The sequence below is a fragment of the Nerophis ophidion genome, linkage group LG04 (assembly GCF_033978795.1).
Source record: "Nerophis ophidion isolate RoL-2023_Sa linkage group LG04, RoL_Noph_v1.0, whole genome shotgun sequence".
In the NCBI taxonomy this organism is placed as follows: Eukaryota; Metazoa; Chordata; class Actinopteri; order Syngnathiformes; family Syngnathidae; genus Nerophis; species Nerophis ophidion.
Genome location: NC_084614.1, coordinates 58,507,430 through 58,525,542, shown reverse-complemented (window position 1 = coordinate 58,525,542; position 18,113 = coordinate 58,507,430). Strand labels below are relative to the sequence as shown.

General features: G+C 39.5%; 1 protein-coding gene across 4 annotated transcripts in view; it reads right to left on the bottom strand.

Annotated features, from left to right (window-relative positions):
- cadm2a (cell adhesion molecule 2a) overlaps positions 1-18,113 on the bottom strand; it is a 602,573-nt gene that overhangs the window by 34,616 nt on the left and 549,844 nt on the right. The window lies entirely within an intron of this gene.

Here is an 18,113-nt window from a genome sequence, read left to right as displayed (position 1 = left end):
GTTACAGCCTTTTTCCCAAATTGAATTAATTCCTTTTTGTCCTCAAAATCCTACAGACAATATCACATATTGACATGTGAAAAAAATGGCTAATTTGTTAAAAATTAAACAAAACAAAATGTACATAAATATTCAGTCTTTGCTCAATACTTCATGCACCTTTGGCAGCAATTGCGGCATCAAGTATATTCGAATGCGATGTCACAAACATGGCACACCAACCTTTGGCCAGTTTCACCCATTCCTCTTTGCAGCACCTCTCAAGCTCCATCAGGTTGGATGAGAAGTGTATGTTTTCATCACGGATGTCTCTGTACATTGCTGCATTCATCTTTCCCACTATCCTGACTAATCTCCTCGTTCCTGCCACTGAAAAACATCCCCAGAGCATGATGCTGCCACCCTCATGCTTCACTGTAGGGATGGTATTGGCCTGGGTGATGAGTGGTGCCTGGTTTCCTCCAAACATGATTCCTGGCATTCTCGCAAAACATTTCAATCTTTGTCTCATCAGACCAGATAATTTTATTTTCATGGTTCTAAATCTCTTTCAGGCGCACGTTGGCAAACTTTTTATGACGAAAAGGCTTTCCGTCTCCTGCGATGAGGTGGCAACTTGTCCAGGGTGTACCCTGCCTTCCGCCCGATTGTAGCTGAGATAAGCGCCAGCGCCCCCTGCGACCCCAAAGGGAATAAGCAGTAGAAAATGGATGGATGAATGGGCTTTCCGTCTCTTCACTATACCACACAGGTCTGATTGATGGTTTGCGGTAGCTTTGAGAAAGTCAACATCAGATTCTTGATCACCTGATTAGACTAAGATGAATGCATCAATGTACAGAGACATCATGGATGAAAACCAACACTTCTGCAGTGAAGAATGGGCAAAGAGGAATGGGTGAAACTGCCCAAAAATAGCAGTGCAAAGCTGGTGGCATCGTATTCAAAATGACTTAAGGCTGTAATTGCTGCCAAAAGTGCATCAACAAAGTGTTGTGCAAAGGGTTTGAATACTCATGTACATGTACTTTGTTTTGTTGTTGTTTTTTTTTTTTTTTTTTACAGGGTGTTTTCTGTAGAACTTTAAGGAAAATAGGAATAGGGCTATAACATAACACAATGGGAAAAAAGTGAAGTTGAAGTGCTGTGAATACTCTCCGGATGCAGTGTAACTGCCTTACTGAGGGGGGGTCAAGTATCCAGCATTGAACCCAATTGAGAACCTGTGCAACAACCTCAACATTGTCTAACATCCACCAGCTTCACCAGTGAAGTTGTCATGGAAGAGTCTAAGAGGATGCCAGTAACAACCAGAACAGGTCTAGTGAATTCCATGCCCCACATAGCGATGCTCACAGTTAATATTTACACTTCGGCCATGTTCACTGTGAAGTGTACTCACCTGTATCGCCAGGTATTTAGACAATGGGTAATTCTCAGTGGATGGTGAATTTGTTTTACAAGGTGTATACTGACTATTTTAAGGTCTACGTTTTCATTTCTATAGAATTATCCCTTGAGAAAATGAGTCACTTTTTTGGCCTGAAACTTCAATTAATGAGCACTTTTAGCATGAGAAAAGACAGAAGGACTTTTTAATGTGGCGTCTGTTCAATTTAGTCAGCACTTCTTGCTGTGTGCCTGGGTGACTTGTGTTGGCAGCACATACCAAAAAGTATTTCTAAGATGTGACTCCAACTAAGGCGTTAGTAGATCTTAAAATTATGACCAAATGTGATTCGTCACATTTTCAAATTAAGTTAATAGGGACCTACTACGCAAACCCAACTTTTCGTACCTATTGGTAAATTTTTTGTATATTTGGGATCTGCATAGGTCTAAAAAGAGTGAAATGAAACAATGGAGGCATTGCAAAGATAATTTTGAACAATCTTGCCTTCCTTCATATTTCCTCCAAACGAGCTGTTTGGAAAATGCACAATTTGTAATGTTGTTCCCGAGTGTGATGTCAGCAGATATCTTCATATATGGTATACTTTTACCCTAAGACAGGGGTAGGGAACCTATGGCTCTAGAGCCAGATGTGGCTCTTTTGATGACTACATATGGCTCTCAGATAATTATATTTATATAGCGCTTTTCTCTAGTGACTCAAAGCGCTTTACAAAGTGACATCCAATATCTAAGTTACATTTAAACCAGTGTGGGTGGCACTGTGGGCAGGTGTGTAAAGTGTCTTTCCCAAGGACACAACGGCAGTGACTAGGATGGCGGAAGCGGGTATCGAACCTGGAACCCTCAGGTTGCTAGCACGGCCACTCTCCTAACCGAGCTATGCCGAGTCACCGTGTAATACTCTTCCATATCAGTACGTGGCAGTCGGTAGCTAATTGCTTTGTAGCTGTGGGAAACAGCGGGAGGCAGAGTGCAGGTAAAAAGGTGTCTAATGCTTAAACCAGGGGTAGGGAACCTATGGCTCTAGAGCCAGATGACTGCATATGGCTCTCAGATAAATCTTAGCTGACATTGCTTAACAGGATAAGTAATGAATAATTCCGCTGGTAATCACAGTTTCAAAAATAACGTTCAGATTATAAAACATTCTCATGCATTTTAATCCAACCATCCGTTTTCTACCGCACCTGTTCAAGATGTCGCATTAATGGTAAGAAGTATTATATTTATTATTGGTTAACTATTAGAATAACAATGTTGTTAAAAAGAATAAGAGACTTATTATACTCTACAAATGTTGGTCATACTTAAAAATGCACACATTTAGTTGTATTCAGGGTTGAAAAATGTTATATGGCTCTTACGGAAATACATTTTGAAACATTTGGCTTTCATGGCTCTCTCAGCCAAAAAGGTTCCCGGCCCCTGCCCTAAGAGCTTTGTGCGAGTTCGCCATTGTAGTCTGCGCGGTAATAGAGAAGCTTCTTTTTAATCTTCTTGCTGTGGGGCGGACTGGCGTCCTTTGCTGTTGCCATTTTAATACAGAGCAGCGAATAGTTTGAACTTAAATCCGTCAATAGATTTGATATGGAAGTGCTGAAAACTACAACAAGGTTGACGGGGGTAAGACAAAGTTGAAGTGGAGGCACATACTGTAAATAACACTGGCCACAAAACAGCGCATCCTTAAAAGATGGTCAGAAAGTGGCTTAAAGATAGGATTGGACAGACTTATATTAATACCACAATAGCGATATTACGTTGTTGTTTTTCAAGTTTTTCCAAACAGGAGCAGTAAAACGTAAAGAAAAACAAACATATTGTTATAAATACTACATATTGTGCACAAATATGTATAGATCAGGGTTAACCCAATAACAATATGTTAGTACCAGTACCAAAAGGGGATTAATAAAGGGATTGTGATTCTGAAAATGTATATTGATACTTTTCCAAATAAAGGGAACTACGAATAATGTCAATATTGGCTTTATTTTAACAGAATATCTTACACTACATTAAACACTCACAGTCAAAGAACAATTTTGCAAGGTTAAAATATAAATTAAAAGGCACTGAAATGGCATCGACCCTGAGGGGAACGTCTTCCCTGTGCTCCTCGACTACAGTCTGCACCGTACACACAGTAGGACAGCTTTAACAACTACATTGTCACCTGAAGACACTTTATAACTCCTTGTGCAGATCTGAATGCTTATTATTTAAATGTTTAACTACAAACCCTGTTTCCATATGAGTTGGGGAATTGTGTTAGATGTAAATATAAACGGAATACAATGATTTGTAAATCATTTTCAACCCATATTCAGTTGAATATGCTACAAAGACAACATATTTGATGTTCAAACTGATAAAAACATTTTTTTTGCAAATAATCATTAGCTTTAGAATTTGATGCCAGCAACACGTGACAAAGAAGTTGGGAAAGGTGGCAATAAATACTGATAAAGTTGATGAATTCTCATCAAACACTTATTTGGAACATCCCACAGATGTGTAGGCTAATTGGGAACAGGTGGGTGCCATGATTAGGTAAAAAACAGCTTCCGTGAAATGCACAGTCATTCACAAACAAGGAATTTCACCATCTATGGTCCGTAATACCATTTTAATGTTCAGAGGATCTGGAGAAATCACTGAACATAAGCGATGATATAACAGACTTTCGTTCCCTCAGGCGGTACTGCATCAAAAAACGACATCAGTGTGTAAAGGATATCACCACATGGGCTCAGGAACACTTCAGAAAACCCCTGTCAGTAACTACAGTTTGTCGCTACACCTGTAAGTGCAAGTTGAAACTACTATGCAAAGCCAAAGCCATTTATTAACGACACCCAGAAACGCCGCCGGCTTCTCTGGGTCCAAGCTCAGCTAAGATGGACTTGGTAACAGTAATCGCCACATTTGGCAAGGCCTGTTTTGAAACAGCTGTTGTGACAGTAGCGTATGTGTGTGTGTGCTCCTTTTAAGAATGGCAATTGTGGGGTGAGTGACTGAGTAGTGAGTGGGCAAGTTAGGAGAGGTAGCGCTAGCATGTGCAGGAGTGTCAATAGCGGTTGTGCCCTGTGGAAATTATAAATTAAGGGAACATGTTTTAACTAATCGACCGCCTCATCATTCCAACCAAAGAGCGGAGTTTTACAGAGCCATTGTGAAGTGAAAGGTCTCCCCTGCTCTCCTCAACCATGGTCTGGGAACCGACAAGCAGGAAAGGTGTAAAACTGTACTTGCAACGTGGTGCCTCCCCGTTTAAAGCATCACCTTAATTGTTTGTTTTAAAGCCGAAATACCTCCATATTGTACTTCACCACCCTCTATATTGACCAGTAGAATTGTAGTTTTTGCCATTTTTGCTTTCCGAGATGTTATTGTACTATGTGTGTACGTTTTGACACTTAAAGGGGAACATTATCACCAGACCCATGTAAGCGTCAAAATATACCTTGATTTTGGAGAAAAAAGACCATATATGTTTGTAACCGATTTCCGAACTCTAAATAGGTGAATTTTGGCGAATTAAACACGTTTCTGTTCATCCTTTTCTGAGCGACGACGTCAGAACGTGACGTCACATCGGTACTCAACACCATTTTTCCCTACCACATCACACGCATTAAGTCAAATCAGCTCTGTTATTTTCCGTTTTTTCGACTTTTTTCGTATACCTTTGAGACATCATGCCTCGTCGGTGTGTTGTTGGAGGGTGTAACAACACGATCAGGGACGGATTCAAGTTGATTTACGTAGAATGTGCATCGATTAGCACGGCATGCTAATCGATGCTAACATGCTATTTAGGCTAGCTGTGTACATATTGCAGCATTATGCCTCATTTGTAGCTATATTTACATCCAGCCTTTCCCTCCATCCACATTTAATGCCAAACAAACAAATACCAGTCGACGGATTTAAGTTGCTCCAGTGTCAAGAGATGCGAAAGTCCCTCGTTTGGTTTTTACCGGCGATGCTACGACAGAGATGGCACAGAGATGACAAGAATGTCTGGATATCCTGCGACACTCAAAGCAGATGCATTCCCAACGATAAAGTCAACGAAATCACAAAGGTGAGTGTTGTTGATTTTATTGACTTATGTGCTAATCAGATATATTTGCTCGCGGCATGACTGCCAGCTAATCGATGATAACATGCTATTTAGGCTACCTGTATGTACATTTGAAACTATATTTACATCCAGCTTTTCCTTCCACCCACATTTAATGCCAAACAAACTATCTGCCTCCATACTCCAACCATCTGTTTCAATACATGCGTAATCTGTTGAATCGCTTAAGCCGCTGAAATCCGAGTCTGAATCCGAGCCAATGTAGCTATATCTTGCTGTACTATTCGCCATTGTTTGTATTGGAATCGCTATGCGACGTCACAGGGAAATGGACAGTGGCTTAGGCAAATAGCAAAAATCAAGCATTTTAGAGCTTTTTTTAGGGATATCCTGGGACGGGTAAAATTTAAAAAAAAACTTCGAAAAATAAAATAAGCCACTGGGAACTGATTTTTATTGGTTCTAACCCTTCTGAAATTGTGATAATGTTCCCCTTTAATGATACTAAAATATATTTGTCGTATTGGAGGTGATTGTTATTTGCATAGCAGAGTGGCTCCTCAGTGTATACGGAGACATGTAATTAGCTGCTAGCCGCTTGTCAACTGAGGGGGCTGGAAAAAAAAAACACAGTTTCAGCCACGGGGGATCAATATTAAAAAAGAATTAGTGGCGATCGTGTAATTAAAAAAAAAAAAAATGTCCAATACAGATTGGTAGCTGATTGATCAGCACATCCCTAGTAAATAAGTAGGTTGATTACAAAGAGTAAGAAGGATAGTGTCAAAAAGTGAGGAGAGAAAAGGATGAAAGTGCTCATCAGGTGTACGTTATGCTATTTTCCCATGTTACAAGCTGCACAGTCAAACCTACGTGTTTCCTCGGCATAGGCGGACAAGTTTATTAAAAAGACAAAACGTCATGGGGCTGGAAGAGCTCCATGCTTGTTTGCTTTCATCTGGAGCTTGTGAAAAGAGCTGGTAATAAATCAAGAAGACACATGAAAGCAGATAGCGTAGCATCCTGCGACTGGGGACGACGTAAAGGAGTCTGATATCCAGATTCCCTCAAGATATACTTGGAGAAGCTCAGCTCCTCTCGCGCCGCGGCGCAACACAAACAGACATCAGAAGATGACGAGTATCCACTATTGTGTGGAAGCCTCTTATCCAACAGAGCGATGTAGCGCGAGAGAAAAATAAGTGAAATGGAAAGAAAAGATTTGAGAAGGGAGAAAGGAAGACAGCTACTTCAGCTTTGAGAGTAGTTGGGGGGTCTGCCAGCTCTTCTGCATATTGCTTAACACAGCACGTTAGATTTAAATTGATATGTCAGTCAAATTCACTGAAGTCTTGAGGTAGCGTAGCAGACGTGGCGCTGGGTCAGCGTTATCGTAGGGGGAACCGGAGACAGAATCCAAACAGCCATTTGTCCAAATAATGGTAGTTTTTTTTTTCCAGCAGGCTTTTTGTTCAGCTCTCATTACATTTGCAACTTTCTAGCTTTTCTGATAAAAAGGGGTAGTAAACCTGCTGGGGTTTTTCATTGCTACACGTCACTCCAGAAAATCCTTCCTATTCATTCTTTTCTCTAAAGGCATCAGCTGGTGCCTCCTTCTGTCCTTTCATCAATCTTTTTGGTCTTTCATCAGGCTCTATGTACATCTGTCTTTCAGTCAGAATGACCGATTCATGGGAGGGCTAGGAAAAGTTTATATTTTTTCAATAAAATCCAGCTTCTTCCCATCTCCAAAGACATGCACCTGGGGATAGGTTGACTGACAACACTAAATTGGCCGTAGTGTGTGAATGTGAGTGTGAATGTTGTCTGTCTATCTGTGTTGGCCCTGCGATGAGGTGGCGTCTTGTCCAGGGTGTATGCCGTCTTCCGCCCAAATGCAGCTGAGATAGGCTCCAGCACCCTTTGTGACCCCAAAAGGGACAAGCGGCAGAAAATGGATAGATGGATAAAATCACACACAAGTGACACTGGCAAAAATGTTTCACTTGCAAATGTTACAGATTCAGCAATGGACGGATGCCCTGCTTAATAACCAGAAAATACAAACCCCATTTCCATATGAGTTGGGAAATTGGGTTGGATGTAAATATAAACGGAATACAATGATTTGCAAATCCTTTTCAACCCATGTTCAATTGAATGCACTATAAGATAAGATATTTGATGTTCAAACTCATAAACCTTATTATTTTTTTGCAAATAATAATTAACTTAGAATTTCATGGCTGCAACACGTGCCAAAATAGTTGGGAAAGGGCATTTTCACCACTGTGATACATCACCATTTCTTTTTACAACACTTAATAAATGTTTGGGAACTGAGGAAACTAATTGTTGACGCTTTGAAAGTGGAATTCTTTCCCATTCTTGTTTTATGTAGAGCTTCAGTCGTTCAACAGTACGGGGTCTCCGCTCTTGTATTTAAGTTATAGTTAAAGTGCCGTATTTTACGCTTCATAATGCGCCACACATTTTCGATGGGAGACTGGTCTGGACTGCAGGCGGGCCAGTAAAGTACCCGCACTCTTTTACTACGAAGCCACGCTGTTGTAACACGTGGCTTGGCAATGTCTTGCTGAAATAAACTGGGGCATCCATGATAATGTTGCTTGGATGACAACATATGTTGCTCCAAAACCTGTATGGACCTTTCAGCACTAATGGTGCCTTCACAGATGTGTAAGTTACCCATGCCTTGGGCATTAATACACCCCCATACCATCACAGGCGCTGGCTTTCAAACTCTGCGCCTATAACAATCTGGATGGTTATTTTCCTCTTTGTTCCAGAAGACACCACATCCACAGTTTCCAAATACAATTTGAAATGTGGACTCCTCAGACCACAGAACACTTTTCTATTTTGCATCAGTCCATCTTAGATGAGCTCGGGCCCAGCCAAGCCGGCGATGTTTCCTGGTATTGTTGATAAATGGGTTTGGCTTTGCACAGAGTTTTAACTTGCACTTAAAGGTGTAGCGACTAACTGTAGTTACTGACAGTGGTTTTATGAACTGTTCCTGAGCCCATGTGGTAATATCCTTTACACACTGATGTCGGTTTTTAATGCAGTACCACCTGAGGGATCAAAGGTCAGTAATATCATCGCTTATGTGCAGTGATTTTTCCGGATTCTCGGAACCTTTTGATGATTTTACGGACCGTAGATGGTGAAATCCCTAAATTCCTTGCAATAACTCGTTTAGAAATGTTGTTCTAAAGCTGTTCGACAATTTGCTTACAAAGTGGTGACCCTCACCCCATCATTGTTTGTGAGTTACTTAGCATTTCATGGAAGCTGCTTTTATACCCAATCATGGCACCCACCTGTTCCCAATTAGCCTGCACACCTGTGGGATGTTCCAAATAAGTGTTTGATGAGCATTCCTCAACTTTATCAGTATTTATTACCACCTTTCCCAACTTCTTTGTCAGGTGTTGCTGGCATCTAATTCTAAAGTTAATGATAATTTGCAAAAAAAAAAGTTTATCAGTTTGAACATCAAAAATGTTGTCTCTGTAGCATATTCAACTGAATATGTGTTTAAAATGATTTGCAAATCATTGTATTCCGTTTATATTTACATCTAACCCATTTTTCAACTCAAATGGAAACGGGGTTTGTACATCCAAAATGTGGAAAGTGCCTTTGCAAAAGTAATGAAAACAAACAACTATGCATTTACATATTGTTTTGGATCACTGAAGTTACTAATAGTTAAATTAATATTAGGCCTATAGGCCAGTGGTTCTCAACCTGTTTTCAGTGATGTACCCCCTGTGAACATTTTTTTAATTCAAGTACCCTCTAATAAGAGCAAAGCATTTTTGGTTGAAAAAAAGAGATAACGAAGTAAAATACAGCACTATGTCATCAGTTTCTGATTTATTAAATTGTATAACAATGCAAAATATTGCTCATTTGTAGTGGTCTTTCTTGAACTATTTGGAAAAAGATATAAAAATAACTAAAAACTTGTTGAAAAATAACCAAGTGATTCAATTATAAATAAAGATTTCTACACATAGAAGTAATCATAAACTCAAAGTGCCGTCTTTGGGGATTGTAATAGAGATCCATCTGGATCCATCAACTTAATTCTAAACATTTCTTCACAAAAAAAGAAATATTTAACATTAATATTAATGCAACATGTCCATAAAAAATCTAACTGTCAACACTGAATATTGCATTTTTGCATTTATTTTCACAGTTTATGAACTTACATTCATATTTTGTTGAAGTATTATTCAATAAATATATTTATAAAGGATTTTTGAATTGTTGCTGTTTTTAGAATATTTTTAAAACATCTCACGTACCCCTTGGCTTACCTTCAAGTACCCCCAGGGGTACGCATACCCCCATTTGAGAACCACTGCTATAGGCTATAAAGTGCAGCCGCATTGTCGCAACAAGTGCGAAAAACTTAATTTAGAAATTACTGTTCTTTTTGCATTCACACTGAGATTGGGCGGCCAAAAGATGGCTCTGGACGTTTGATAGGCATTTGGAAAGATAGCCCTGGTTGCATGATTAGCCACAGAAAGATGGACTCAGCCCGGTGATATCATTCGAATAGATGGACTCGTGGAGACGATTGGCTGCCATGAAGCTGTCCCGTTTTGTGGGCAGTCTCATATATGTTTACCATCTATGGATAATCCGCTTACGTCACAAATGGGGCAAATTCCAAACAGGTTCTTTGGAGGAAGTATGAAAGAGGCAACATTGTTTTCTAAATATTTCCGCAATGCCTCCTCTATTTGATTTCCCATTTGTGGGACTTATGCACAACAGCAGGTTTTGCATCATAGCATCAACTAAAATGCTTTGGGGGCTCAACTGAGGCCAAACAGATTTCTGACAGGGCCAAGTAGACGTTCTCTATACTAAACTGCAACTCAATTATAGAATGATAAACATGCATTGATCATAATAGCTTTGCTGTTAGACAATTGGCAGTGTAATATATTCTTTACCCTTTGTCGTCTTTTTGAAAAATGATATCATCCTTTAGTCCTTAAGTGCTTTTTTTCGACGTCAGAGACATTAACAGTGAGCCAGCCAACCGAGACAGCCAACAATAATCAAAGTTCCCCATATCCGGAAACATCTCGGTGCCTTATTACTGCAACACCTCGGTGACCCGCTTCTGAAGAGATGTGCTCAGCCATGCCAACTCCTGCTCCATTATGTTGAAGGGTTCAGCAAAAGTCCTTCAATTGTTCGACAATATCCCCAGTGTGAGGGAGTCGTTCTTTTGTGACGATAACATCTTTTTGGGATCTCTCGGCTCTTTGGTTGCCACTATGATAGACGCTAGTGACTCTTTTTGAAATCCTTTCTTTGAAAAGCTCTTCCCAATAGGGACAGTTGGAACATGGTCAGCTAAAATATGTTGTCAGCCTTGTAGAGGATTAAAGAAACAGACCAATACATGACGCGATCATGACCTTTCCCCTCACACTGAATTACACTGTGGTGTTTGGGGCACATCGATGAATTTACAGTACACACTGGTTCAAAAAACAAGGGTCATGCATGGTCCTCCTTTTCAAAAATAACTTGTTAGCAGACTGATATTATTTTGTGAGTGCTTGTCTATTCTATTTTAGGTAAAGATATTGCAGTGGAGGGCCACGAGTTTCCCACCAAGGCCTTCAGTGATGTCTGACTTCAATGATTACCTCTCCAAATACCATCATTTATGTCACCACACGACCATTGCTGGAGAAATACTATACAGGAACACATTTACGCCCTACTGTGCATTGAAACACCTCAACAGTGTAGCGCATTTAAAAATAAATAAACCCGCATCAGCAATTAAAACATATCTTGTCCGGTACTGTCAAAATTAAAATAGCAAAAAACATGTTAAACGTGAAAAAAATAAAGACATTATAAGAACTCTCTATTTGTAGCACCCAATCCATGCCGTATAAGCCTGTTGTAGTGAAGTGAAGTGAATTATATTTATATAGCGCTTTTCTCTAGTGACTCAAAGCGCTTTTACATAGTGAAACCCAATATTTTAGTTACATTTAAACCAGTTTGGGTGGCTCTGGGTAAACTGTCTTGCCCAAAGTGGGGATCAAACCTGGAACCCTCAAGTTGCTGGCACGGCCACTCTACCAACCGAGCTATACCGCCCCAGTCGTACCCCTTGTAGTTGGCTGATTCGAATGGAAATGACTGGCATTTCCCCATTTTATCGCTGGAATAGCTGAGCTAGCTTCCGGGGTTGACCGACATCGTCTCACAAGATGTAGTTTCTCTTTAAATATCCTTCTTGTAAATGGCCTTGCAAATATACCTTTATTTCTGCCACCTAATCCACATTTTGTTGTCCTTCTCTGCTATTTCTTTCTGGCTACAGCACAACACTTCTTGCTTCCTGCTAAATTGAAACTTGTGAATGAATACTCAATTTGGAATGACAAGTGAGTATCCAATCACAGTATTGTTAATATCAGGCTCATGAGATCGGGTACTGTCAACAACTTGTGATCTGATTGGCTATCCCAACTGTCTATCAACTGTATGTGTTCTCAAATTCATCCGCTAACAGTCCCATGTTAATGGGACATGTACATGTCATGTTCAACGTGATGCCAGCCTGAAGCCTTAGTGACACCTTGTGATCTGATTGGCTATCGCAATTATCTATCTCCTGTATGTGTCCGTTTGCTTACAGCTCACGGACGCCCTCATTGATGATTCTGAAGGCCCCGGGCAGATTTCGTACAGCATGGCAACATAAGCCAGCTGAATTCTGATTGGATACTAACTCTAACCTAAAAACAGCAGGAAGGAGGATAATATGACATGAAGAGAATATGAGTACTTTTAGATATTTAGGGAAAGTAAATTAAATAATTTTATCTTTAATTATGATGATGATTTCTGGTTATGTTAGGCCAGCAGAGAAGGCCTTGCACGCCCTGACAACCTACCACTGCTATATTGTATGTTTTTAGACCTTGATTTTTTAATTTGCAATGAATAGCACAATTTTGGATTGCACATCATATGTAAATAGTTATATAGTGACATTTTAAGTACATCATATTGGAAAATAAGTAAAATGGAATGTTTGTTTAAAAACACATGAAGGACAAACGTGGAAAGTTATAGTAGTAATCACTATAAATTGCATTTATTGGATTGTCCTTATCGAATAGTCACAAATAACCTATACACATATACGTTAAGGTAATTGCTGGAAAATAGGAACTGACTTTTGCTACTTTAATTTTGTTTACAGAACTCAGCTGAGATCGGCTCCAGCTCCCCCGGCCGGGACTCCGAACGGGACAAGTGGCAGAAAATGGAGGCATGGATTGATGAAAATATTTATACTGTATATATGTTTCCCCTTTTGACCTAAAAAATGCTGTTTCCAACAAGACATGTTTTTGTTAGTAGAGTTTTAGTACAATTTTCTACAAAATAATCCTGTGACCATGATGACAAACAGACATTACCCCAAAACGTGCATAGTATACACTAGTGTAGTAGTTCAATTATCTACACTCCAACCCTTGTATTGTGTATTTTAATTAGGGCTGTACAGACACAACTTTTTCCACTTCCAATGCGATACCGATATTGGAGACTTAAGTTTGATCTGACACATTGTAGCTCAGCACGAATAGGATGTACTTTTATTTTGTAGTGGGGAATGATGGAAAGGACTTGATCAAGTGAAACTACTCAGAGAACAATGGTAGTTATGAAAAATCCTTACATATTTATTATTAACGGTTTGGAATTGACTTATGCGAGCTATAAATGGAAGTTGAGTGGTAGTTGTATTTTGGTGACACTTAGTGGCCATAATAATTAATTACGTGCTTATGACGCAGTAATTAGAATGACGCTGACACATTTGTTAATGATTACATTTTAATACGTTTCTGCCTAGGAGACTTTGTATCTCTAAGTAATATGGAACTACAGAAGTTTGATACTTGTTTGAATTGACAAATCGACATCCATTGCTTTCCTCCTCTCTAAGGTTCTCATAGTCATCATTGTCACCGACGTCCCACTGGGTCATTATTGTCACCGACGTCCCACTGGGTCATTATTGTCACCAATGTCCCACTGGGTGTGAGTTTTCCTACCGAGGATGTCGTGGTGGTTTGTGCAGCCCTTTGAGAAACTAGTGATTTAGGGCTATATAAGTAAACATTGATTGATTGATTGATTGACAAATGTTCTGTTTGAGACTGCAATATTGTTTAATTAACCACATTCATAACGTACGTCTGGTTTGTGTTCTTTTGTGTGATTAGTTGTTGTGGAGCTGCTAGTTCCTCATAGTCTACAATGTATAACTTTTCTATATGACTTGACTAAAATATTAAAAAAAAGACCAACATTGTGTGCTTATTGGAGGACATTTATATGTTAAAGCTGGGGTACTTGTGTCACCAGGCAGAATTCAAACTGTAAAACCCTCCCCCCACTCTGCGCACCTTGCTGATAGTCCCTTTGTCTCCTCCTCTCTGAAAGTGCACAAAATCTGCTTGTATAGGTGAGTTGCAATCACATAACCTTGAAGTACATCCGGGCATTTCTGGGTTTCAGGCGAAGCTCTAAACCCCATTAGGCTACTGTTTATTAACTTGAATCCTTGCAGATTTAGGCCTATTTTGAAAGGTTTAGAGGGAAATATAAAAGCGATCACGAAAAAATATTTAATATAGGATGGAGTCCGGCTTCCTCCGACCTCCAAAGACATGCACCTTGGGATACTGTATGTTGATTGGCAACACTAAATTGGACCTAGCGTGTGAATGTGAGTGTGAAAGTTGTCTGTCTATCTGTGTTGGCCCTGTGATGAGGTGGCGACTTTTCCAGGGTGTACCCCACCTTCCGAATGCAGCTGAGATAGGCTCCAGCGACCCCCCCACGACCCCAAAAGGGACAAGCGGTAGAAAATGGATGGATGGATAGATAGATGGATGGAGCGGATTTAAAAAAAATAAAAAAATAAAAAGATTTACCGGTAAACCAATTATCATTGCCAAGAGGTTACTGCTACCTCACTTCATTTGACACTCACGGTATTTAGAGAAAAAAATATTGGAGGCACATCATGTCTTCACATCTGAAGGGTCCACAAATTAAGCATTAGTCGGTGAAAGACAAAGTTGGATTTATTCGTGCATCGGTAAGTAACGTATTTGATTGACATAACGAGTGCCGTGCTGCTGTGACCGTGAGGCTAATGAGAAAAAGGATAAGTTTGTTTGAAGTTGATTTCCTGCTACAAAATAACTCATCTACAATTCATATCTGCAGTTGTTTGTATGCTGTGAAGTTAATATACTGTCTCATTATTTAGCTGTATATGTCCCTTTTGTTCAGCAATGATTGCCAGTGATATCAAGATTCTGTATATGCTGTTTGGTCGATGAATGTTTTATTCATCTAGTTTATTAAAACTATTAAGGATATTTTCCTGATGTTAAGAAATATCACCAACGGCATTATAATGTGGTCATCCGTGTCGAATAAAGCGCTCGGCTTTCCTGCCCAACAACAACAAAGCTTTTAGTTTCTTTAATGGAAATCGACAATAAAAATACGATGGATAGGACCAACAATCAAAATATTTATTACGAGGACTTAACATGACGCTAGTCTATTTGCATAAGCAGGTCTTCGTAGTTATATTTAGGCATATCAACCACAAAAGAACACAAACTAATGTGATCTCCTGTCTTTTCCTTATGATTAGTTCTGCTTTTCAACACTACTAATATAGTAGAGAATAAACTCAATTGCATCACAGAAAGTTTATCCCAAATTTTTTTTACAAAGTGATCGCTGCAGACACAAGCGGTCCGATTGTATTTCACAAGATGATGAAAGTGATATTTTGAAAAGCCATTTTAGTCGACGCACTTCCATTTTTACCTGACTTTGTTTCCTTTATGAGCCATTTCTTTCGGGACTCTATGAAAGCTATTACCTATCTCTCTATTTGAACAACTGGAACACCCAAGAACCGAACAGCAATTACTTTTCTGCTCAAACTCTACACTCACTCTCACTTGTTTTAATGCTACGCTCATGCTGCTTGACCATCGTGTAAGTTAAGCCGCAAAGAAAAACGGATGAGACGTCCTATGCAACCCTCCTATTGGAGCGCGTATATCGGAGGTTTTAGATGCGAGACAACATAATCCGGTTCTTGTTTTTTTGCTGATATCGTGCCAATATACGGTACCATTTTTGAATAACCTAATATGTTGATACAGTACAAATAACAAATTAATGAATGAAGTTTAGAATAAGTAAAGGCAACATGTAGTACACCACTTGTTGCAAAAAGCACAGGCACTGACTGACAAGTCAGTCTCAACAAGTTTGCTGTGTAAATAACCACCATATGACATCACATACAGTATAGGAAGTTGACTCCCACTATTAGAATTAATTTGCTCAATACAACACTGGTATCCAAACAGGAGCGCAAAGGATTCAGAGAAAGCTATTAGCCATAATCAATCAGAACTTGAAATGCATAATTATTAGCTACCATGTCAAACTTGTGCTAGAATCATAGTGACAAAACAGGAAGCGACGCCTATTAGAAATTATGAATACCGTATTTTTCGGAATATAAATCGCAGGTTTTTTTCATAGTTTGCGACTTATACTCAGGAGCGAATTATGTGTGAAATTATTAACAAATTACCGTAAAATAACAAATAATATTATTTAGCTCATTCACGTAAGAGACTAGATGTATAGGATTTCATGGGATTTAGCAATTAGGAGTGACAGATTGTTTGGTAAACGTATAGCATGTTCTATATGTTATAGTTATTTGAATGACTCTTACCATAATATGTTACGTTAACATACCAGGCACGTTCTCAGTTGGTTATTTATGCGTCATATAACGTACACTTATTCAGCCTGTTGTTCACTATTCTTTATTTATTTTAAATTGCCTTTCAAATGTCTATTCTTGGTGTTGGGTTTTATCAAATAAATTTCCCCAAAAAATGCGACTTTTACTCTAGTGCGATTTATATGTTTTTTTCCTTCTTTATCATGCATTTACTGCAGGTGCGACTTATACTCCGGGCAACTTATACTCCGAAAAATCCTGTAATAACGGTCAATTATGCACTGAACGCCACAAAAACCAAGGAACTCATCTTTGACTTCAGGAAAAACACTGCAGACCCCACCCCCCTCTACATCAATGGCAAGGAGGTGGAGAGAGTCAACTCCTTCAAGTTCCTCGTCACCCTCATATCTGCTGACCTGTCTTGGACCCAAAATACAACTGTGGTCATCCGGAAGGCCCAGCGGAGACTCCACTTCCTGAGGGTGCTGAGGAAGAACAGACTGGAGGGACAGCTGATGGTGACCTTCTATCGCTCGGCTGTCGAGAGCCTGCTGATGTACAGCATAACAGTGTGGTACGCCAGCTGCACTGAAGCAGACAAACAGGCGATTCAGAGGGTCATAAAGGCTGCACAAAAAATCATTGGCTGTCCTCTGCCTTCCCTGAAGGATTTACACAACTCCCGTTGCCTCAACAGAGCAAAAAACATTACCAAGGACAGCACACACCCTGGCTTCCACCTGTTCGACCTGCTACCATCAGGCAGGCGCTACAGGTGCATCAGAGCCAGAACAAACAGTCTCAGAGACAGCTCTTTTCCCAAAGTTGTCACCATGTTGAACTCTAACTTATAATAATAATAATTCACCCCTGTAAAATATCATGCCCTAATACCCTACTGTGCAATAGTACCCTTCGAGTGCAATACGTCCGCCACTGATTGTTATTTATTACTTCGGTACTCTTGTCTTGTTCTGTATATTGTACAGTATTTTGTATTTCTATAGTGTTTTGTATATTGGACAGGATTGCTTATTATTTTTATTGGCTAGTAGTCTGTTTATTTCAATTGTTAGTTTTTTCCTTTATTACTACCTCTTGTGTTATTTATTTCACCCCATATTTGTTCCCACTACCGCACCTCAAGTTGGAGTCTTTAATCTCGTTATATGCAAATATAATGACAAAAATGTCCATTCTATTCTATTGTAGTCTATTCTATTCTATTCAAATCCTCATTCTAAAAAACAACCCATTCTTCACAAGATCCTTGATTCAGCTTAATGCTACATGAGGTATATAAAGTAAAGTTAAAGTACCACTGATAGTCACACACACACTAAGTGTGGTGAAATTACCCTCTGCATTTGACCCAATCCCTTGTGCCACCCCCTGGGGGTTGAGGGGACTAATGAGCAGCTGGGCGGCCATGCTTAGGAATCATTTTGGTGATTTAACTCAAAATTTCAACCCTTAATGTAGAGTGCCAAGCAGGGAGGTAATGGGTCCCATTTTTATCGTCTTTGGTATGAACTCACGACCGACCAATCTCAGAGTGGACACTCTAACCACAAGGCCGCTGAGCAGGCTTTGTATAATTTAAGTATAATAACCAATCTAAAACATTGAGTGAGTAAAAGGGGTTATTTGAGTGTCAGAATAATTCCGAGATTGAACACAGCATTAAGAGTCATTATGAGGCGTCTC